At 54.9% G+C, this 22,972-nt stretch overlaps 2 pseudogenes; both read right to left on the minus strand.

Annotated features, from left to right (window-relative positions):
- Positions 1 to 329: 329 nt before the first annotated feature.
- Positions 330 to 9,891, minus strand: LOC115908830 (annotated as a pseudogene).
- Positions 9,892 to 13,169: 3,278 nt separating this feature from the next.
- LOC115908831 lies at positions 13,170 to 15,758 on the minus strand (annotated as a pseudogene).
- Between the last annotated feature and the right edge of the window lie 7,214 nt (positions 15,759 to 22,972).

The raw sequence follows: 22,972 nt of genomic DNA on the forward strand, positions 1-22,972 counted from the left end.
ATACACTATTTGCCCGTCCGCGGTGCAGCAAATAAGGCAGAAAACCATTAAATAGCCCCGCATGCTTCCTCCCCTGGCTCAGCTCCCCGCAGACCGGCTCAGCAGGAACATAATCCAGAATTTCAGCGAACACCCCAAGTTCCCGGCGCGAAGCGATCGGGCACCGGGGCGCACCGGCGGCAAGTTCGGTGCAGGCGCGGGAGGCTCCGCGGCGGCTCCGCTCCCCCGGGCCGTGCCGCCGGCTGCCGTGCGGGGCTCGGCGGCAGCTCCGCAGCGCTGCGCCCGCCGCCGCCGCTCGCTGTGACCGGAGCGCCGGCCCCGCGCGGTTCTTAGACGGGCAGCGGCGGCGGCGGCGCCACCCAGAGGCCGCGGCGACACCCGCGGCACCGGGGGAGGGGGCTGCGCTCCCCCCGCCGCCGCTGTCCCGCCGGCCGGCGGCGGCTTCTCCTCCCCTCCTCTTCTTCCTCTCTTTTTTTAACACCCCGACGGAGATAGGGCGGGGGGCTGCGCGCAGCCGAGTGCGCGTCATGGATGTGTTCCTGTGAAAAAGAGAGGCAGAGCAGAGCCCCCTCCTCCCTCCGCTCCTGGCGGGAGAGGCAGCGAGAGGATGCGCTGTCAGAGAACCGCGGTGGAAGGGAAAGGTGGATGAGAAGTGACAGGCATCGGCTAAACATGGGTCAGCACAGCCCAGACACGCTCCGGCTGAGCACAACATTTCCCAGAGGGGGTTTAAGAGCACAATTAGAGGAGGCAGTCGACTCTACCCCTGTTAAACTTTACGGGAAAAAGAAAAAAAAAAGAAAAAAAGAAAAAGGAGGGGGGGAAAAGGCGGGGGGGGGGGGAAGAAAAATATGAAAAAAGGAAAAAGAAAAAGGCTCTTTCTTGCTTCACTGCTTCACCTTCTAAACAAGAGTAATTAACACGAATTATTGGACAGAAAGGTCTCTGCACTGACAGTCAGGTCAGCCCCAGCCACAGACGAGCTCCCATCCAGCCTCCCAAATCAGGATGGGGGTGGCTCAAGTGGCAGGGGCAGAGGCTGCAGCAGCTCAGTTACTTACATAGAAATAAATATCAGCACCAAAGAGATTTTGCATTAAGGACATCCCCAGGGATTGTGGGGAGAGATGAGCTGATACCACAGAGAGACTGCAGATCATGAGTGAAGGAAAAATAACATCAAAGCTCTCTGCTCCCCCAGCTTTCCACACAGAGGAAACAGTTACCAAATACACCCCAAAGCAGGTACAAGAGGGGAGAAAAGCATTTCAAAATATCCTCCTGGAAAACCTTCCCGGAAGGATCTTCAGCAGCAGTTTATACAGATGGGCCCTGGCAGCACCTGCATCTCCTCTGTTTCCAGTTCCCTTCTGTGAGAGCTTGTTGTGATGAGATCCTGATCGATCAAAAGCAAGAGGCTATAAATGTGTAACAAGGACAGCTCTTAACCCTTCTCATATTCATTGTGCTTCTTTCTGCAGCTGAGAATTGCCAGGCAAGTGAAACAGAACATTTCAATTATATATAGTATATACAGGACCTTTCAAAAATGGAGAAAATCTGGACCACAGCCAAAAGTTGTACATTAAATTAAAAAAAAACAACACATCTGTTTGCATCTTCACAACTCAGCAAAGCCCCACAGTGAGGTTCTCATCCTGGCACACTGGAACAGGTCTTGGTCTGCTCCAGCACAACTGTCTGCAGATGTAATTTTTTAACTCCAGGAGGTCCTGGCAGTACCTGAATGTTGCATTTTACTTCTGCTCATTGATGCTACAGAATCCCTTACCGCTCAGGGGTAGCAGGGGTGGCAGCAGAAAGCTGAGAGAAAGCTACAGAGCTGCTGCTGTGCATCCACCTCAATCCACAGAGGACATAAACCTGTCAATAACCCATTGCACACCGTATGCAATGCAAATACTCATCATTTGCTGCTTATCCTTTTTTCTTTTCTTGATTGTTAAGTGCAGAAATGCCCAATTCCTATCCAATCACTACAGAATTATCACCCAGCCTCCCCCCACTCCCAATCTGCCCTAGATTCCTCTTCTGCAACAATGTCATCTACAATACCTGAGAAGCTGCTGGGTTTTCTGCTCTGTAGTGATGCACAGTCTAAACACCCTGAACCAATGCAAAAACATCTATTAAAGTCACAGGAAAAACTGATGTATGTCCTTAACATTAACGTGCAGCAAGGATAATCCATCTGTCCAGGAAGAGCTGAAAAGCCACGTGTTGATCCCTCAGGTGCACACACAGGTAAAACACACAGCCTCTACCTGCCCATCTGTGACTCAGTTTACAATGAGGAAACCCAAGAATTTTAGGCTCAACATCCTCCTGTTGAGCAGACAAACCCCCTCAAAGGCAGATTTTCCTCAAATATAATATTGGAATGACAAGCTCTAGTTATTCATTGTGGCACCTGAAATACTAGCAGTACTAGCAGAAACTGATTAGTGAATGGTCAAAATCAAAGTAATTGCACATTTACCTCTCAGATGTATTCACCTTTTCAGAAGTATCAGCAGCCTACAATGATATTAGTCTTTATTCCATTCATTTACAACTCATTTACCAAGAAATAAGTTTTTCATCTTTTTCTGCTATATCTCTAATTTTGCAGCATTGCCCAGTGCTTATTTACAGGACTCTTAGTGAATTTGTCTTCACTGGTTTTTAACATTATTTTTAAACCTCTCCACCCTGCTTTTGTGTTTGGGCATAGCTTTGCCTCTAGTCATTTTCCACTGGCCACAGTGATGTGTCAGGCAGCTTTGCTCACCAGAACGTGCATGTAGCCAGCACCATGTCAGCACCCAGATCCTGCCACGCTGCCTTCCCAATCCAGCACATGAGTTTCTGATCCCCACACCACTCAGGTAAGCAACTCTGGGTCACAGCCAAGATCCAGTGCTCAGTAATATTAAATATCGAGGGTCAGTTACAACACAGACACTGCTGCCATGAAGGGAATAACAGAGTTGTGCCACGGGGGCAGAATCCAGCCTTGCCTGTTGTGTGGAGCCTCTGCTCTGCTTGGCTGAGTCCCAGGCATGTTCCTCCCTGCCTGTTTGTACTTTCCCTTCCACATCAGCTCAAGGCAGCCTCAAGTGTGCCTTTATACACAGGGTCCCCACTCACTTTTTGGGCCACCCTTCCACCTAATCCTTCTTTTCAGGGTCTCCAATCTCAAAGGTCTCCTCTCCATTTCAATTCACTGACCCTAATTACATTTCTATGCTGTATTAAAGAATTAAGTTGTATTAAACACCTTTAACACAGACACTTTCCTTGGTATCACAGCAGACAATCTGTTTAAACCCCCTCATCTTACATTTGCCTTCTGTTTGCCATATCCAAACCATTCCCTATTCCCTTCTCTCCGCTGGGCCCATTCTTAGTGCCCGATTGACCCAACTGATGGAGGAATTGATCTTTGTGATCCTTCTGAGGTACCATTCACTTCCACACGACTCCTCATCATGTCTCACTCCCTGATGTGTTCAGAGAGCTCATCCTCCGTGTTCCTCTGCCTGCCTGGTGCTTGCCCTTGCACCGCCTCGGGGCGCACTCATTCTCCCTCCCTGCCTTACATTTCCAGCCAATCCTCCCCTTTTCCTGCGGTTAGACGTCGCCAGTCCAGCCACGTTGTGCTTCTGGTGGCTGCCAGAAAAAAACTGTTAAACCAGCAAAGGAAAAAACGAAAGGCGAAAACCCAAACTGGTTTGTGTGGTAGCTGTGGAGCACCACACGAAGGGACACTGGTGTTTGAATATCATCATTATGTTAGAGATGATTTAAAAGCGCCGTTTCCGCGGGCAATGCATCAGAGGTGGTGCCTTCGATGGAGGTTTGCAGGACACGTCCTGCTCGGTGCTGGGGCTTGGGACAATCCCTGGGGCGCTCACTAAAACCGAGGGCCGCCCAATGGTGCTAAATTAGGGCACCGAACTTCAGCGGGAGGCAGCAGGGGAATCTGTGAAGGAGAACGGACGGAACAACAGCTCTGCTGTTTCTCCTCCCACGGAAACCGATGAGCTCTGCGCGGCGCAGGTGCCCCCGGAGGGCAGCTCCAGCCCCCACCGCCACTCAAAGGAGCGCATGAAAAGCTCTCACAATAATGGGAACCCGGCAGTGCATAGGGTCTGCCGGCGAACCAGGGACGACCGGACCTCGGACCGAGCCCAGATCGCCAGCGAGGAGCAGCCGACGGAGGTGCAAGGACCCCGCTATCCCGTTTCACACGAGAGGAAGGACGGGGGTGCCCCGGAGACCCCAAACACCGGGCTCCTCCCGCTCGGGGGGTGTGGCAGGCAGCCCACCCTGAGCCCTGCGGGAGCCTCCCAGCCCAGGCTCGCTCCCAGCCCCGCGCTTCTCCCGGAGGATGGGACGGAAAGAACTTTGGCAGCATCGCCGGGCTGATCTGCTCTGAGCCCCTCTTCTTTGCCAAGGCAGGCTGTGCCTGCTGGCAGAGCAAGCAGTGGTATCAGGATGCCCTTCAAAAAGCTCGTAGCTACTCCTTGGGGACGCGGGAGAGATGACTTTTAGCTATCAGCAGCCTGGAATAACGAACTCATATGCAGAGGATTTTTAGATTCCCTGGAAAATCCTCATTACCCGCATCGAGGCACAGAAAAAGGGACCCACTACATGCTATTCAATACATCGCAGGCAAGATTTCATCTCTTTAACACGAGGACACAGATCGGTCTGTTGACCCCCAGTCAGAGACCACCGAGCTTGACGGAAGCTGCAGGGGAGGACACCAGCGACAGCGGTACGGGGACTCAGTCCCTCTCGGGCGGCAGAAGCGGCTCCGAGCCGAGCACTCGGAGTCTCTGACAATTCCGAGGCAGCCGTGCCGAGCATTTCCCTGCCTGTAAAATCTCGTTTGGAAGCTGCAAAACATCCTCCGGCCACCACGGCGGAGCAGGCGCTGCTGCCGCTTCCCCCGCGCTCCTCCCGCCCCCGGAGCCGCCCGCAGCAGCGCTCCCGCTGCCAGCCCAGCCCCGCCTCGGCTGCCGGGACTGCGCTGTGCCTGATAACACCGCCTTAATCAGCGTCACTCCCCAGAAAAACGGGCGGCGGTAAGAACAGCCTGGGCTTGCAGCGACTGACGGCTCTGCGCGAAATTGGCGGCGTTTATTCAAGCACTGAGGGATATTCTAGAGCCTTCTGTTAACCACTCCTGCCCTGACTATTCCGCGAAGTAAAAGCATCCACGAGCTGTTTCTAAAGTTAAGATTGCTTTATGTTTCTAACAGAAATACTGAAATATTTTCTTGACAGTGTACGCCTATAACAAACCCCGAAAAACTCTTCAACTCATTATTACAGTCAGAGAAACCAAGGGGAACCGAAGCCAAATCCTGCCCTGCCCCAAACGATACTGAGACCCCACATCGCCCTTAATCATAACATAAAGAAAGGAGTCTCTTCCCACATCTGTGCGCAAATGCTGTTTCTCCATCTTCTAGAGAGGTAGATAAATCTGTTTATAAGCTTAAAATACACGTTTTTCCTTTCGAAAACAGAGGTTCCACCACACGCATGTGAATAAAGGAAAGAAGTGACAGGTCTACAGAGCTGGGGCAAACTCTGCTCCTCACAATTGAAGTAGTTCACGCATAGTTAAGTGATGATGACCCATCCCCTTCAGCACGCGACTCCCGTTCACGATCAAAGGAGACTAAATAAACAATCCCCAGCAAATACACAAAGAACTCGAACTTAAAGCCGGTACTAAGTGATCTAAGAGAAGAAAAGAGAAAATCGTGGGACACCTTGAAATGCTTTTCTACGGATCGACGAGACATAACCCACTCCTACGATACTTTTCAAAAAGGATATGAAGTTTTAAAAATTAATTGCTGTCTTCTGTACACCTATAAGCACCATTCTCGTAATTTTGGAAACAACGATCCGTCATTTCAATTCTACAGTCCGTGTCCTTCCTCTAAAGAGTTCTATTAGCTCAAAACACAACCAATTGTACTTAGTCAAAATAAAAATACTGCGTTTACAGATATCACTGTGTCTTAAAAATATGGGGGTTAACCAAACGAATTGAATGTATAACACGAAATATATATGTACTGCTTGATTTATTATCCCAGCAGCTTTACACATTTCGCTTCTAAGTTATAGAGAAAATTAAATGAGATAGAAGAGATCTTCACTTTTCCCCTTAAAAATTGCTTCAATTTTCTGACACTTAAGGAACACTAAACACGACCCTGAAGTCTTATCTCAAAGAGAGATAAGCTTTGAAGCTGGCCGAGATGAGAACCGAGTCAATTCAGTGCCATCAGAGCAAGGAAAAGATCAGCTCAAAAATTATGGAGTTGAAAATAACCCGGTAATTAAACAATCACTCTCTGCGTCACTGAGGAAAATAGTACCGAAATTGTTCTATCGGTATTTTCTGCTCTGCTGCTGAGAGAGCCAAAAGCTTTCAACCTACCATCCCTGAACTATTGAACACCACACAGAGAAGTTTTCCGTTAAAATTTTCCCTTAACAAATATCCCGCCTCTCTCCACTCCCACCACATTTGGACTCTTTTTTCTACAGCGTATTTCTCTATGGATGGGATAAAAGAGATGCCCCATCACTACGAAAAGTGAGATCAGGTCGTGGGGAATGGTAAATTACCACCCTGTTCCTCAAACAGTTATCCATTTCTCCACAAAGCATCCTGGATTTTGCTTCACTCCAACCTCACACACGCACATATTTTCGATGGACTTCCAGACACAGAACAAAGCTCATAATTTCCACCAACATTTCATCTGCTCTTTTCCCCGCAAAATTATCACATCATGTATTTAAGTTTCTCAAGAGTGGTGAATCGCGACAATCAGAAAGCTTCTAAATATAAAACTCGCGAGCGTGTCTTGGTGGTTGACTGATAAGTCATCAAATAAGCGTTAAGGCGTTCAAAGACGGAATTACATTCACCTTGAGGGAGATATCAAACTACTGAAAAACTCACAATTTGAAAGGCGCTTAAAACAGGAAAATATAATATCCCCTAACACCGAGTAATGCAGTTTGACAAAAGGAGGCAGTAAAAAGAAAAAACTACAAACACTATTAAAAAAATAACGTCCGATTCACGACACTTTCTTAAAAGTGAAGGACGAAAACACGAAAATATTGAGGGGCAGTCACGTATAGAGAAAATTATATTTCAAAATGAGAACACACACAAAGAAGGAAGATAATCATGTCTAAATGCAACACACTGCAAAGCTAGGACATCCTTCTAAAATTCTTATCACAGAAAAAGAGTTTTAATACATTGAAGATTCATGTATTAAGGAAAATGTACTACCAAAGAGAGAAAAAAAATGTCGAAGGCTCTTACCACGCTTGAAGCGAGAGAGGATACAGACGGCCCCTTGCCGGCAGAGCCGTTTTCTGCAGCAGAATCGGGCGGCGGCGGAGGGAAGTTGGGGCTGAAAACCATGAGGTCGCTCTTGGCAGCGCCGTCGGCCACGCACAGGCTCCGGCTGTGGCGCTGCGAGTAGGACCAGCTGCCCACTTCGCTGGCGCACACGAGCGTCGTGGGCCCGGGCCCCGAGAGCACGGCCGCCCGCGGCGCCCAGCGCGACGCCCCGTACAGCACCACGGCCAGCAGGAAGAGGCTGGACACGGCGCAGATGGCCACCACCAGCCACACGTTGGTGGCCGCGCTCGCCGCCGCGGGCCCGAGCTCCACGCCCGCCGCCGAGCGCGACACCGCCGCCGACGCCGCCGAGGATCCCGCGGCCAGCGCCGCCTCGTTGGGCTCGAGCAGCGACACGCTGAGCGTGGCCGTGGCCGAGCGCGCCGGCTCGCCGTGGTCGCGCACGACGATCAGCAGCCTCTGGCGAGGCCCGTCCGCCTCGTCCAGCGCCCGCGCCGTGCTGACCTCGCCGCTGTAGAGCCCCACGCGGAACGGGCCCTTGCCCCGCGGCTCCCACAGCTCGTAGCGCAGCCACGCGTTGTAGCCCGAGTCGGCGTCCACGGCGCGGATCTTGGCCACCACCTGCCCCGCCGGCGCCCCCCACGCCGCCCACGCCCACAGCGTGCCCGACTCCGAGCCCGCCCCTGCCAGCGACGCCACCGCCTCCGCTGCCGCCACGCCGCCCGCCTCCGGGGCCGAGCCCGCGGGCGGCAGCAGCGCCGGCGCGTTGTCGTTCTCGTCCAGCACGAACAGCTGCACCGTGGCGTTGCCGCTCAGCGGCGGCTCGCCCGCGTCCACCGCGCGCACCTCGAACTGCAGCACCTGCAGCTCCTCGTAGTCCAAGGGCTGCAGCGCCCACAGGCGCCCGCTCTCCGCGTCCACCGACACGTAGCTCGACGCCGGACGCCACTCGACCCCCGACGACGATGACGAGGAGCCCGCGGCCCCACCGCCCACACCCACGCCGCCCTCCCAGACGGAGTAGCTGACGCGCCCATTGGCCGCCTCGTCCGGGTCCCGCGCCCACAGCCGCGCCAGCTCCGCGCCCGCCGCGTTGTTCTCCCGCGCCAGCACCGTGTACACGGCCTGCGCGAACAAGGGCGCGTTGTCGTTCACGTCCGACACCGGCACCTGCAGCCCGCGGCTGGCGCGCAGCGCCGGCGCCCCGCCGTCCTCCGCACGCACCTCCACCTCGTACTCCGACACCCGCTCCCGGTCCAGCGCCTCGCGCAGCACCAGCGAGTACGAGCCCATGAACGTCGCCTCCAGACCGAACGGCGACGCCGGCCACACCCAGCACCGCACGCGCCCGTTCTCCCCCGAGTCCCGGTCCGACACGCTCAGCAGGGCCACCACCGTCCCCAACGACGCGTCCTCCGGCACCGGCACCGACAGCGACGTCACCCACACCTCCGGCGCGTTGTCGTTCACGTCCAGCACCTCCAGCACCACCTTGCAGTGACCCGACAGTGGGGGTAGCCTTTGTCCCTTGCTTCTACTGGGATCTCGTAACTATCCGTTTCTTCATAGTCTAATTTGCCTTGAAGTCTGATTTCTCCTTTGTTTTCGTTAATTGTGAACATTTCTTTAACATTTGTACTAACACGTCTACCAAATAAATACATAATATCACTATTGATCCCTTCGTCAGGATCCGTGGCACTAAGCGTGACTAACAGAGTCCCGAGCTCTGAACCTTCTGGGGCTTTAACTTTATACACAGACTGGTTGAATTGAGGCGCGTTGTCGTTCGCGTCCAGCACCGAGATCACCAGCTCCATGGTGCCCGTCAGAGACGGCCGGCCCCCGTCTGTCGCCGTCAGCACCAACCGGTGCACGGGAATCGTCTCGCGGTCCAGAGATTTTGTTAAAATAAGACCCAAAGATGCACTCTGGTCATTATTCCCCTGATGATCAAGACTGAAATACTCGCTGGGGCTGAGTGTATACGTGAGCTGAGCGTTCGCTCCGATATCCGCATCCGACGCGCCCTCCAGCGGGAAACGAGACCCCGGCACCGATAATTCCGCGATGTTTAGGGCTTCTTCGTCCACTCGGAACACTGGGGCATTGTCGTTGATGTCGGTGACCTCCAGCTGCACATGGAAGACGCGCAGCGGCCGCTCCAGCAGCACCTCCAGGCGCAGCGCGCACGGCGCGCTCTTGCCGCACAGCTCCTCCCGGTCGAGCCGCGAGCTCACCAGCAGCGCGCCGCTCGCCCCGCTCACCTCCACGCTCGCCCGCCGGCCCTGCGCCACCAGCCGCAGCCGCCGCGCCTCCGCCTCGCCCGCCTCCAGCCCCAGGTCCTGCGCCAGACGGCCCACCACCGTGCCGGCCTTGGCTTCTTCCGGCACCGAGTAGCGCACCTGCCCGCCCGACAGCGCCCAGGCCGCCTGCAGCACCAGCACCCGCAGCACGGGCCCCCACCGCATCTCCGCCGCTGTCACCTCCGGTCCCTTCCCTGGCCCTGACCGGCTCTCCGCCACTCCCCCGCCGTCCGCCTTAGGGTCTCCCTGGGAGAAGCGGCACGCAGCTCCGCTTTCCCGGCGCCCCGCCCGGGCCGGTCCGGCGCATCCTTCCTCCGGCTGATGGTACCGTGACTGAGGCTCGGGGAGGAGCTGCCGCCCTTCCGTGGCTCACGGCGCCTTCGCGGCCAACAGCGGCACCTGGTGTCCGACCGCGGCTCCTCCCGTGAGCAGCCGCCAGCTGCCCTCCTCCTGAGGCGGCTCCGCGCCGGGATGGACCGCCCGTGGCTCCGCCCGCTCGGCCGACGCGCTCCGAGATTTCTCTTCCGAACACTGCCTTCCTCCGCAGCCGTAATAGTTGGTCCTTTTGTCTCCTCCCCTTTCTCCTCTTCCTCTTTTCCTTCCTTAAGGCACTTTAATTGAGAAGCACTTACTTGCCAAAATGTACATTCAATTGAACTCCCATACTAACCCAGGAATCATTCCGAGGATTATCTTCACTGCATAAAACTACTTCTGATCTCCAGACTTCATCTTCTCTTATGCCTGAGGAGGCATAACTCAATTTTCTCATTTATGTTTTCTTCCGGAAGACACTTCAACTGTTTCCTCTATAGAAGAAGACTGTATCCTCGATCTTCCATCTATAGAAAGTACTCAGGTCTTCAGAAGACATAGATTCACATGTAATGTACTTGGTCTAGTCCAGAAATGCTAGAAATGAACAGAAATTACTTACCTTTTCATGGCTTTGTGACAGGGATGTAGCTGAGCAATTCCACACAGTCTCCTTGGTTTTTTGTAGAGTAAATATTACAGCAAGCCCATCATATTACAAAGACTACCTGTGTCTGTCCATAGCAGAATTGTTTTGCCTTCTGAAGTGTATTTCCAACTGAGTAAAGCATCAGCAAATACCAATTCCAAAGACTTTCAACTCCATCAGCGACTCCCTAACTCTACGCTCTCAACATTCTGACAGAGCAGAAATCCTCTCAGAAGGGTGAAATAGCTCAGGAAACCTGAACTCTCTCATTATTATGTATCAGTATTTTCTCTAAGTTTTATCCCCCAAGTGTAGCTGCACAATGAAGATCAAGGTCTTGGTTATCACTTTTAGGCAGGTAGAAACTCACAGTATGGCAAAACCATGCGCCTGTTACTGATGGAGATGAGCTGCTGCAGGACACAGCAGAATCATACAACCATGACACAACTGAAGATGAGATAAAAGGGTTGCACCACTGTTCTGGCAAGGCACAGTTCATCCCATAACGGGTTCCCAGGCTCCCACCTCATCTACTGACATAAATACATCAGAGCCTCTTCTCTACACAGCCACAGCACTTTCTGCTGCCCTGCCCTGTAGGTCAGGCAGTAACATAAAACAGGGAATTTCGCAGATTAGTGAGTTGCTGGTTCTACCACAGGAAGAATCAAAGATGCATGCACCCAAAGGTAAAAAACTACAGCAAAAAAAGGAACATACTAACGCTAAAAAAGTCTATGTAAGTCTGTCAATAGATATTTTTAGTTACACCTGTTGCTATTCTAACTGTTGTCTTGATTTATTTCTAGGTTTCCATTGTCAGGCCTGTGTTCAAGGATCACTGTTCAAAATTTCAGGGAAGCACGGCTGAAAAAGCAAACAGGTTTTTTTTTTTTTCCCATCCTCTCAAATCCCCACTGCATTGCAAACATTTCTGTATCCGTTTCTATGAAGGCAGAAACAAATGAAACCTGAAGCCTCACAAGCTTTCTCTCGAAGTATAACTAACCTTAAAAAAAGACAGTGAACCACAGTAATGGCAAGGGGCACAGACTCTGAAATAAAAGAGCATTATTTGGCACAATTGCCAACACATCTCCAGATAAAGTCAAGCCAAATCACTCTCTGGAAATCGGGAGTTTCAAGCATCATCCAGCTTCGTATTCACGTGATTATCATAAGGCAAGCACACAATGAGACAAAAAAAATCAGTTTATTTTAAAAAGTATTCTCAGGGAAGGGGAAAAATAAAATTAAATTAAGTAAACACAAATAAGATCACGTCAAAACCCCACAACATCCTAGAAATACAATGCCTGTGACTGCTGGGTACATGGGACTACCAAGTCAGAAACCAAACTGAGGTGCTTCTACAAATATATTAATCCACCAAAAACAAGTCCTTTACCAATATGTCTTGCTCAGTCTAGCACTACAGCTGCACATTTTGACATCTACTTTGGTTCGTGTTCTTCTGCAATTAAGTACCTTACCTTAGAAAGTGAATTTCAATCATACTTAGAAGGGGGAGATGTGAAATACATCTGTCTTTTTCATGTCCATAGTAATTCTGTAGTACTTCACAAATTAATATATGCCATGCACGGTGAAGTATGCGGGCAAGAACTTTAAATATAGATTTTTGTTTCAAAGTTGAAACAAAGAGGAGGACAGACTTCTGAGTAAGAAAAGACTGGAAACCAGCAATGCACAGCAGTAAAAAGCAGGAAATTCATTAGAACTGCCCCACCTGTGAGACAGGGAAATGTGGGCAACTGAAGATACTCCATCCAAAATTAAAGAGGCACTCAGAGTTGTGATAAACTCCACAGGTGGAAGAAAATGAGACCTGATAACACCAGCAAGAGAAGGTAAACACTGCAGTCAGGGAGAAATCTTTATCAAGATTTGTTCTATTTAAAAACTCATGAGGGGATCTCAGAAAATCATGAACAGTGATGTATCAAAGATTACAGGAGATATCACCCTATGGAGCAGAGTCAAATAGAGGTCTGCAGGAAAGAACTGTAGAAGAAGTTGATGACTCTGAAGACCTTGGTAGGAAAACGGCAAACTATATTCGATGCAGGAGATAACAAAACTGGGTAGACAAGAAAAAGATGTGGCTTCAAGACAGATTAAGACTGATTCTGAAACAGCTACTGAAGGTTCTAAAATTACAAAATAGAGAAGAAAGTGACATACAGATGAACTCTATTCTCCGTGCCATCAAAATACAAGACTCATGAGACGCTGCAAGACAAAAGAAGTATTTCATTCAACTTGGCACTGAGGGCAGCAAGATGTAAGTATTTTGCCGAGCTCTCCTCCTTAACAAGATTAAACGAAGAGAGAATATCACAGTGGCATAAAAAACCTGCTAAGATATAACACATCACTGGCACCGAAGAGGAGGGAAAATACAACCACCACCCAGAGGGTAAATGACCATGACACATGAACCGCCCCCGCGGCGCTAGGGCGGAGCCCGGATCCAGGCTGCAACAGCCCGGGGGCGGGTGAGAGGGGACAGAGGGAGTAAGTGCGGAACACTGACCGTGTCGAGTAGAACGGAGGTCTCCGGCTGCGTGTCCTTGGGCGCGGGGCCCGGGCGGCGGCGGAGGGAAGTTGGGGCTGAAAACCATGAGGTCGCTCTTGGCAGCGCCGTCGGCCACGCACAGGCTCCGGCTGTGGCGCTGCGAGTAGGACCAGCTGCCCACTTCGCTGGCGCACACGAGCGTCGTGGGCCCGGGCCCCGAGAGCACGGCCGCCCGCGGCGCCCAGCGCGACGCCCCGTACAGCACCACGGCCAGCAGGAAGAGGCTGGACACGGCGCAGATGGCCACCACCAGCCACACGTTGGTGGCCGCGCTCGCCGCCGCGGGCCCGAGCTCCACGCCCGCCGCCGAGCGCGACACCGCCGACGACGACGCCGCCGAGGATCCCGCGGCCAGCGCCGCCTCGTTGGGCTCGAGCAGCGACACGCTGAGCGTGGCCGTGGCCGAGCGCGCCGGCTCGCCGTGGTCGCGCACGACGATCAGCAGCCTCTGGCGAGGCCCGTCCGCCTCGTCCAGCGCCCGCGCCGTGCTGACCTCGCCGCTGTAGAGCCCCACGCGGAACGGGCCCTTGCCCCGCGGCTCCCACAGCTCGTAGCGCAGCCACGCGTTGTAGCCCGAGTCGGCGTCCACGGCGCGGATCTTGGCCACCACCTGCCCCGCCGGCGCCCCCCACGCCGCCCACGCCCACAGCGTGCCCGACTCCGAGCCCGCCCCCGCCAGCGCCGCCGCCGCCTCCGCTGCCGCCACGCCGCCCGCCTCCGGGCCGAGCCCGCGGGCGGCAGCAGCGCCGGCGCGTTGTCGTTCTCGTCCAGCACGAACAGCTGCACCGTGGCGTTGCCGCTCAGCGGCGGCTCGCCCGCGTCCACCGCGCGCACCTCGAACTGCAGCACCTGCAGCTCCTCGTAGTCCAAGGGCTGCAGCGCCCAAAGGCGCCCGCTCTCCGCGTCCACCGACACGTAGCTCGACGCCGGACGCCACCCGACCCCCGACGACGACAACGACGAGCCCGCGACGCCGCCCGTGCCCACGCCGCCCTCCCAGACGGAGTAGCTGACGCGCCCGTTGGCCGCCTCGTCCGGGTCCCGCGCCCACAGCCGCGCCAGCTCCGCGCCCGCCGCGTTGTTCTCCCGCGCCAGCACCGTGTACACGGCCTGCGCGAACAAGGGCGCGTTGTCGTTCACGTCCGACACCGGCACCCGCAGCCCGCGGCTGGCGCGCAGCGCCGGCGCCCCGCCGTCCTCCGCACGCACCTCCACCTCGTACTCCGACACCCGCTCCCGGTCCAGCGCCTCGCGCAGCACCAGCGAGTACGAGCCCAAGAACGTCGCCTCCAGACCGAACGGCGACGCCGGCCACACCCAGCACCGCACGCGCCCGTTCTCCCCCGAGTCCCGGTCCGACACGCTCAGCAGGGCCACCACCGTCCCCAACGACGCGTCCTCCGGCACCGGCACCGACAGCGACGTCACCCACACCTCTGGCGCGTTGTCGTTCACGTCCAGCACCTCCAGCTCCACGCTGCAATGACCCGACAGCGAGGGCGTCCCTTTATCTCTCGCTTCAATTTGCAATTCATGTAAACGAACGTCTTCGAAGTCCAAAGTACCCTTCAGTCTGATCTCGCCCGTCTTGGTGTCAATGGTAAAGAGTTCTTTGTTACCAATAGGAATCGAACTCAAGATGCTGTAATAAAACTCTTTATTGCTTCCTTCGTCCGGATCCGTGGCATTCACACGTACTACGAGTGTCCCCTCTGTAGTATTCTCTGGTATCTGCACTTTATACAAGGACTGGTTAAACTGGGGCGGATTGTCGTTCGCATCCTCCACCGAGATCACCAGCTCCATGGTGCCCGTCAGAGACGGCCGGCCCCCGTCAGTCGCCGTCAGCACCAACCGGTGCACGGGAATCGTCTCCCGGTCTAAAGACTTTGCGAGCACCAGAAACAGAGACTTCCTGTTTTCATCAGACGATTTAACATCCAGTGTAAAATACTCGCTTGGGCTGAGTGTGTAGGTGAGCTGCGCGTTCACTCCGATATCCGCATCCGACGCGCCCTCCAGCGGGAAACGAGACCCCGGCAAAGATGATTCTGCGATGCTGAGGTTTTTCCGGGCGGCGGGGAAGACGGGGGCATTGTCGTTGATGTCGGTGACCTCCAGCTGCACATGGAAGACGCGCAGCGGCCGCTCCAGCAGCACCTCCAGGCGCAGCGCGCACGGCGCGCTCTTGCCGCACAGCTCCTCCCGGTCGAGCCGCGAGCTCACCAGCAGCGCGCCGCTCGCCCCGCTCACCTCCACGCTCGCCCGCCGGCCCTGCGCCACCAGCCGCAGCCGCCGCGCCTCCGCCTCGCCCGCCTCCAGCCCCAGGTCCTGCGCCAGACGGCCCACCACCGTGCCGGCCTTGGCTTCCTCCGGCACCGAGTAGCGCACCTGCCCGCCCGACAGCGCCCAGGCCGCCTGCAGCACCAGCACCCGCACCACCGCCGCACAACAACGCTCGCCCATCCTTCCTCACGCCGCCTCTCGCCGCTCTGCGCCGCTGTGGCGCCGGCCCCGGCCCGGGCCCCGCACGGCTCCCCGCCGCCGCCCGGACGCACCGGCTCTGCTGCCCGGCCCAAGCCGCTCCCCCACGCTCACAGCCGGGCGCTCCGCCGCACCGGGGCGGAGCCGCCCACACCGAGCCGTTCCTGAGCCTGCAGCGACACCGTGCGCTGCTCCGCCGCCTCACACGTTCCGTGACAGCGCCTGTGCCTCTGCTCTGTCATGGCCATCTCCTCTGCTGTTTCTTCTTACCGTTCTCCTTTTATATTTTATCCTTTGGACTTTTCCCGCTGCTCTCTTCTTACCCCTTCTGGTATCTCGCTATTCGCCTCCGAAGCCAGACTGCAGAAAAATCAAGATGGATCCCACGAACTCGACTTACGTGTCATTAGCATTAGACCGCGGAATATTTTAACCGTGAGCAGGGCTCTTGAGAACCAGGTCCACCCAGCGATTAGAGGTAAGGTCGTTGTGTACTGCTCATCTCCTTTGCTGTCGTTTTCTTTCCTCTCTTTTCATCTTTGATCTTTACTTACTTCCTTGTGTAATACCTTCATAGGATCTTCTGCCTTTCTCTTCTCTCACTCTTTTTATGTCCTCCATTCTTGCTCTTCTCCCTTTCTGTTTACCATGAGAGCATCTGTGACATACCAGTAAATCCTTCCGTCCATCATCCATCCATCCTTCCTCCCCCATTTTCTCATCTTCCTCCTCCTCTTCACTGTCCTTATGCCCACACATACTCTCTTCCTCATCTCCATTACCAATGTATTTTTCCATTACTTCACTCTCCCCAAGAAGCACAAACACACCATTGGTGACAGTTCTCATTCCTCTCTGGTGTCATCATTCATCTCTCCAGTCAAAGAGCAAACTTCTTGCTCATTTCAGGTCTGTGCCAGACTGACAGATTGCTCTTTCACCTCAGCTTCTGGAAGGAAACCACACTCTTCAGCCTCCATCCTCTCAAGGGAGAGAATTCACAGCCTCTGAAACACAGGCCCAATCCCTAGGTACTTTGACATTGGTGTAAACAGACTTCACTAAGCACAAACAAATCAGTGAATCTTCTGCAGGAACTCAAAGCCATCAAGGCCCAGCACACCAATCCATCCTGAATTCTGAACACCACTGCTTCTGAACACTTTCCATATACTCTGATGAAGAGCTGTTCTTCAGGCCTCACTTCCCACCTGCATGCTGAATACAAATTTCTGGCTTCATATTTCAGGCAGGCCACCACAGTCAGAAATACACAGCAAGAGCGTCCATCCCCAGGGGCAAATTCCCCATGAAATGCCTGCGTGCAGCCTGATCCACAGGGTAAAGGCAACAGAGTCATTTTATTTGTGTCATTTTCTCTAGGAACACACTCCCGACTCAAAACACATCATCTCTGAGAAATGTATTAGCGTCCCTCCTTCATCCGTGCTTGCTGTTATTTGTTTGAACTGTGTCTGGAGAAAGAAGTTAGGATTGGGAGGAGGCAGTGGTGCTCTGCTGATCCAGTAAAGGAATCACAAAATATTTCAAACTGGAAGGCACCCATAAGGATCATCAAGTCCAACTCCAAATCCAGGCACATTGGGTCAATCCCAAAGAAGATACTGTGACTAAAGACATATAAAGGTACAACTGTATTTCAGACTCATCTTCTTTAGGTAGCAGCAACTTACCTGAAGCATCCCTGGCTCCTTCTTCAGAAAATATTTACTATCAATTGAGAGAATTGGTTCTGAAGCATATTTTCTTTTAATGTTATCAGAGATTTCTGGGGAAAATGAATAGGAGAAAATGACCCACATTCTGCAAAAGCCTCTAAATCACTGAACAGAGCACAATTCTCCTTCGTGTACTTTTATCACATGCCAAGTAGAAGAGATCCTGCAAATCTAAGGACATTCTCCCAACCTCAACCTCAGCTTAGAAGACTGGAAAATCCATCTCTCATAGCGATGGTCAGCTACTTGAAACTCTGCTACCTGACAGCTGCCAAAGTTCAGTAGTCTGCATTTCATCCACTGTTACCAACACAAGGCCAATGCAAAAGAAGAAAAAAATTTAAAAAGATGGAATGTTTTGGTAAAAGGAGAGAAGAAAACTAGAAGGTCCCATTCCACCATATCAAAATGCCAGGTCTGGCAAATTTTTGGTTATGGACAGAAGTTTTTCCACTCCCTATCAAGACAAGAGCAGAGATATAAACAAGGAGAGCTTCAGAGAAGTCTGATCAAGAAAGACTGATATTTGGAAAAGCTGCTGTTTCACCAACATCATATTTTCAAAAGCAAGTGATCTAAGTTGTGGATACAAGATGTCTTCACATCTTGCAGGAAGAGCGCAGAGAATACCAAAGACACACAGGACTTCAGAAGGACCTGATAGGATCCCAGGAGAGCAACCCTGGGTGACAGGGGTCTTCACAAGATTTTGCAGTGGATTCCTCTATCCCAAGCTCTGGGAAATGAATTTCCAGCTCAGCAGCTGGAGCTTTTCTTCCCTACTGATAGGGCTTATGCTGCAGAGTATCTCCATTTCCAAAGTAAAGAAACTTCTCCAGTCAAAGTCACCCTCCCCATGACAGAGGACCCAAGCAGTACTCCATGCCACTTGGAGGATTACAGCTGTAGCAGCCAAACTGCCCTACCAAACCAGCTTGCCCCAGCAATAAAACCCACTCTGAGCATGATCCAGGCCTTTGCACATCCCCACCTTCCCTCACAATTCCTTCACAATAAAAAAGAAATTGTGAAAGGATGCATGGCCACAGAATGTCTGGCAGACTGTGTGAAATTCACCTTAAATGTGAAATCCTTTTCAGCAATCTCAGATGGAAACACCACAGAGGTACACATTAGAGATGTTTGAAATTCTGTCATCAGAGTGACAGCTCTGATCCTGATCCAGGTTCATTTTATTTTGAGAGAACCACACCAAATGCTGAAGCACAAGCACAGTCAAAACCGCGGGGGAGAATTCCTACAATAGAAAACCAGAGCTGGGCTGCTCTGTAGATGTGGAGGATTGGTGTGTACATCCAGACACCAGAATGAGCCATGTGTGATAACAGAACTCACCATCTCTACCCAGACTGACCATGCAAGAGCACAAGAAGGGGAAGAAAAGCACAACAACATTACACCCACCCTCTCAAATGCACTTAAATATCACGTCTCAAGAGAAGCACAGTTCCACCATGGCAAGAGCTGTGGAAGCTGCTGTAAGTACCTTACAATACACATGGAATCCAGTTTGCTCAAGTGCCACCCTCCCACAACAACACCCCAAAAACAGCAGCAAAAATGTTCATCAGTCTGCATGTTACCAGTTGTTACCCAAACACATTCCCATTTGTCAAGAAGCACAAGGAGCTGTCTCTGACGGAGATATTCACAACCTCAAAGGACTCCGTAGCTATTTCAATACCATATATTATCTCAAGGTCCAAAAGGCCTCCAACATCAGACCCTTGGAACTTGGGAAAAATCCTGGGAGAAATACTCTGTGCCAATCCTGCCTCCTGCTAGGCATGCTCCATTCCTCACTTTGTAACATTCATTCTGGAGAAAAAGGCATCATCTCACATCTCCTATTCCTCTCTTCTTATGACATGGACCGTGATTTTACAGATTATTTCCAGTTCCCTCAGACAAGTCTTCCCACTGCTCCAGAACACCATCCCACTTTTCACAATGACTCAGTTGGACCAACCAAAATGGAGAAATTACACTCTGCGATTGAAAATAGATTAGACCACAAGTCCAAATCGTCAGCTGTCCCCTCAACTCTTGTAGAGGAAAATGACAGAGGATGAGAACAGAGAAAAAGCACAACTGATCCCGTCAAAGTCAGCACTCTGCAAAGGCAAAAAGGCAGTACACAGTGCCTGGGGGCTGCTGCTAGCACAGCCCCCTTCTTTTGCGCACCTACAAAAAACTCCGGAAGAGAAAACCTTCACAGCAAAAAGTAAGAAAGTTATCTGCAAAGCTGACTCCTTAGGGAAGGGATTTCATTTTAGGGGAAAACAATTCATATCCACGTCAGGACACCTCAGCTGCGGACCGTAAGAACACAGGGGTGCAGCTACACTTTTTCAATATTAATCCTTCCCTTGCACACAGCAAGAATTCTGGGGCAAATCAGGCAAGGACAAGGCCGCGACAGATGGAAAGGCGCCTTTGATTTCCTTAAACACCCACGCCCTCAAGACTCGAGCTCGGGCCTCGGCAATTTGGCCTGGATCACAGCACCGACTGCTCAGGGCACAGAACAAAAGGGGCAGAAGCAGGAAAGAATAAGTAAGGTTGAGCAAGGAATTGCCACTGACCGTGTCGAGGAGAGCGGAGGGCTCCGGCTGCGTGTCCTTGGGCGCGGGGCCGGGGCGGCGGCGGAGGGAAGTTGGGGCTGAAAACCATGAGGTCGCTCTTGGCAGCGCCGTCGGCCACGCACAGGCTCCGGCTGTGGCGCTGCGAGTAGGACCAGCTGCCCACTTCGCTGGCGCACACGAGCGTCGTGGGCCCGGGCCCCGAGAGCACGGCCGCCCGCGGCGCCCAGCGCGACGCCCCGTACAGCACCACGGCCAGCAGGAAGAGGCTGGACACGGCGCAGATGGCCACCACCAGCCACACGTTGGTGGCCGCGCTCGCCGCCGCGGGCCCGAGCTCCACGCCCGCCGCCGAGCGCGACACCGCCGACGACGCCGCCGAGGATCCCGCGGCCAGCGCCGCCTCGTTGGGCTCGAGCAGCGACACGCTGAGCGTGGCCGTGGCCGAGCGCGCCGGCTCGCCGTGGTCGCGCACGACGATCAGCAGCCTCTGGCGAGGCCCGTCCGCCTCGTCCAGCGCCCGCGCCGTGCTGACCTCGCCGCTGTAGAGCCCCACGCGGAACGGGCCCTTGCCCCGCGGCTCCCACAGCTCGTAGCGCAGCCACGCGTTGTAGCCCGAGTCGGCGTCCACGGCGCGGATCTTGGCCACCACCTGCCCCGCCGGCGCCCCCCACGCCGCCCACGCCCACAGCGTGCCCGACTCCGAGCCCGCCCCCGCCAGCGCCGCCGCCGCCTCCGCTGCCGCCACGCCGCCCGCCTCCGGGGCCGAGCCCGCGGGCGGCAGCAGCGCCGGCGCGTTGTCGTTCTCGTCCAGCACGAACAGCTGCACCGTGGCGTTGCCGCTCAGCGGCGGCTCGCCCGCGTCCACCGCGCGCACCTCGAACTGCAGCACCTGCAGCTCCTCGTAGTCCAAGGGCTGCAGCGCCCACAGGCGCCCGCTCTCCGCGTCCACCGACACGTAGCTCGACGCCGGACGCCACCCGACCCCCGACGACGACGACGAGGAGCCCGCGGCGACACCGGCCACGCCCACGCCGCCCTCCCAGACGGAGTAGCTGACGCGCCCGTTGGCCGCCTCGTCCGGGTCCCGCGCCCACAGCCGCGCCAGCTCCGCGCCCGCCGCGTTGTTCTCCCGCGCCAGCACCGTGTACACGGCCTGCGCGAACAAGGGCGCGTTGTCGTTCACGTCCGACACCGGCACCCGCAGCCCGCGGCTGGCGCGCAGCGCCGGCGCCCCGCCGTCCTCCGCACGCACCTCCACCTCGTACTCCGACACCCGCTCCCGGTCCAGCGCCTCGCGCAGCACCAGCGAGTACGAGCCCAAGAACGTCGCCTCCAGACCGAACGGCGACGCCGGCCACACCCAGCACCGCACGCGCCCGTTCTCCCCCGAGTCCCGGTCCGACACGCTCAGCAGGGCCACCACCGTCCCCAACGACGCGTCCTCCGGCACCGGCACCGACAGCGACGTCACCCACACCTCCGGCGCGTTGTCGTTCACGTCCAGCACCTCCACTTCCACGCTGCAGTGACCCGACAGCGGGGGTGTCCCTTTATCTGTCGCTTCAATATTTAATTCATATAAACGAACTTCTTCGAAGTCCAAGGCGCCCGTCAGTCTGATGTCCCCAGTGTTCGCATCAATGGTAAAGAATTCTTTGTTACCGATAGGAGTCGAACATAATATGCTTTAATATAACACTCTCTATTACTTCCTTCGTCCAGGTCCGTGGCATTCATCCGCGTACTACGAGTGTCCCCTCCGTAGCATTCTCTGGTAAATGTACTTTATACACGGACTGGTTGAACTGGGGCGCGTTGTCGTTCGCATCCAGCACCGAGATCACCAGCTCCATGGTGCCCGTCAGAGACGGCCGGCCCCCGTCAGTCGCCGTCAGCACCAACCGGTGCACGGGAATCGTCTCGCGGTCCAGAGATTTCGTGAGTACTAGAAACAGAGACTTACTGCGAGTGTATCAGACGTTTTAACATCGAGTGTAAAATAATCGCTGGGGCTGAGTGTGTAGGTGAGCTGCGCGTTGGCTCCGATATCCGCATCCGACGCGCCCTCCAGCGGGAAACGAGACCCCGGCACAGACAGTTCCGCGATGCTGAGGTTTTTTCGGGCGGCGGGGAAGACGGGGGCATTGTCGTTGATGTCGGTGACCTCCAGCTGCACATGGAAGACGCGCAGCGGCCGCTCCAGCAGCACCTCCAGGCGCAGCGCGCACGGCGCGCTCTTGCCGCACAGCTCCTCCCGGTCGAGCCGCGAGCTCACCAGCAGCGCGCCGCTCGCCCCGCTCACCTCCACGCTCGCCCGCCGGCCCTGCGCCACCAGCCGCAGCCGCCGCGCCTCCGCCTCGCCCGCCTCCAGCCCCAGGTCCTGCGCCAGACGGCCCACCACCGTGCCGGCCTTGGCTTCCTCCGGCACCGAGTAGCGCACCTGCCCGCCCGACAGCGCCCAGGCCGCCTGCAGCACCAGCACCCGCACCACCGCCGCACAACAACGCTCGCCCATCCTTCCTCACGCCGCCGCCGCTGTCGCCGCCGCTGTGGCTGCCGGCCCCGGCCCGGGCCCCGCACGGCTCCCCGCCGCCGCCCGGACGCACCGGCTCTGCTGCCCGGCCCAAGCCGCCCCCCCGCGCTCACAGCCGGGCTCTCCGCCGCACCGGGGCGGAGCCGCCCACACCGAGCCGTTCCTGAGCCTGCAGCGACACCGTGCGCTGCTCCGCCGCCTCACACGCTCCGCGACAGCGCCTGTGCCTCCGCTCCGCCATGGGCGTCTCCTCTGCGGTTTCTTCTTACCGTTCTCCTTTTATATTTTATCCTTTGGACTTTTCCCGCTGCTCTCTTC

The sequence above is a fragment of the Camarhynchus parvulus genome, chromosome 13 (genome assembly GCF_901933205.1).
Source record: "Camarhynchus parvulus chromosome 13, STF_HiC, whole genome shotgun sequence".
Taxonomy (NCBI): Eukaryota; Metazoa; Chordata; class Aves; order Passeriformes; family Thraupidae; genus Camarhynchus; species Camarhynchus parvulus.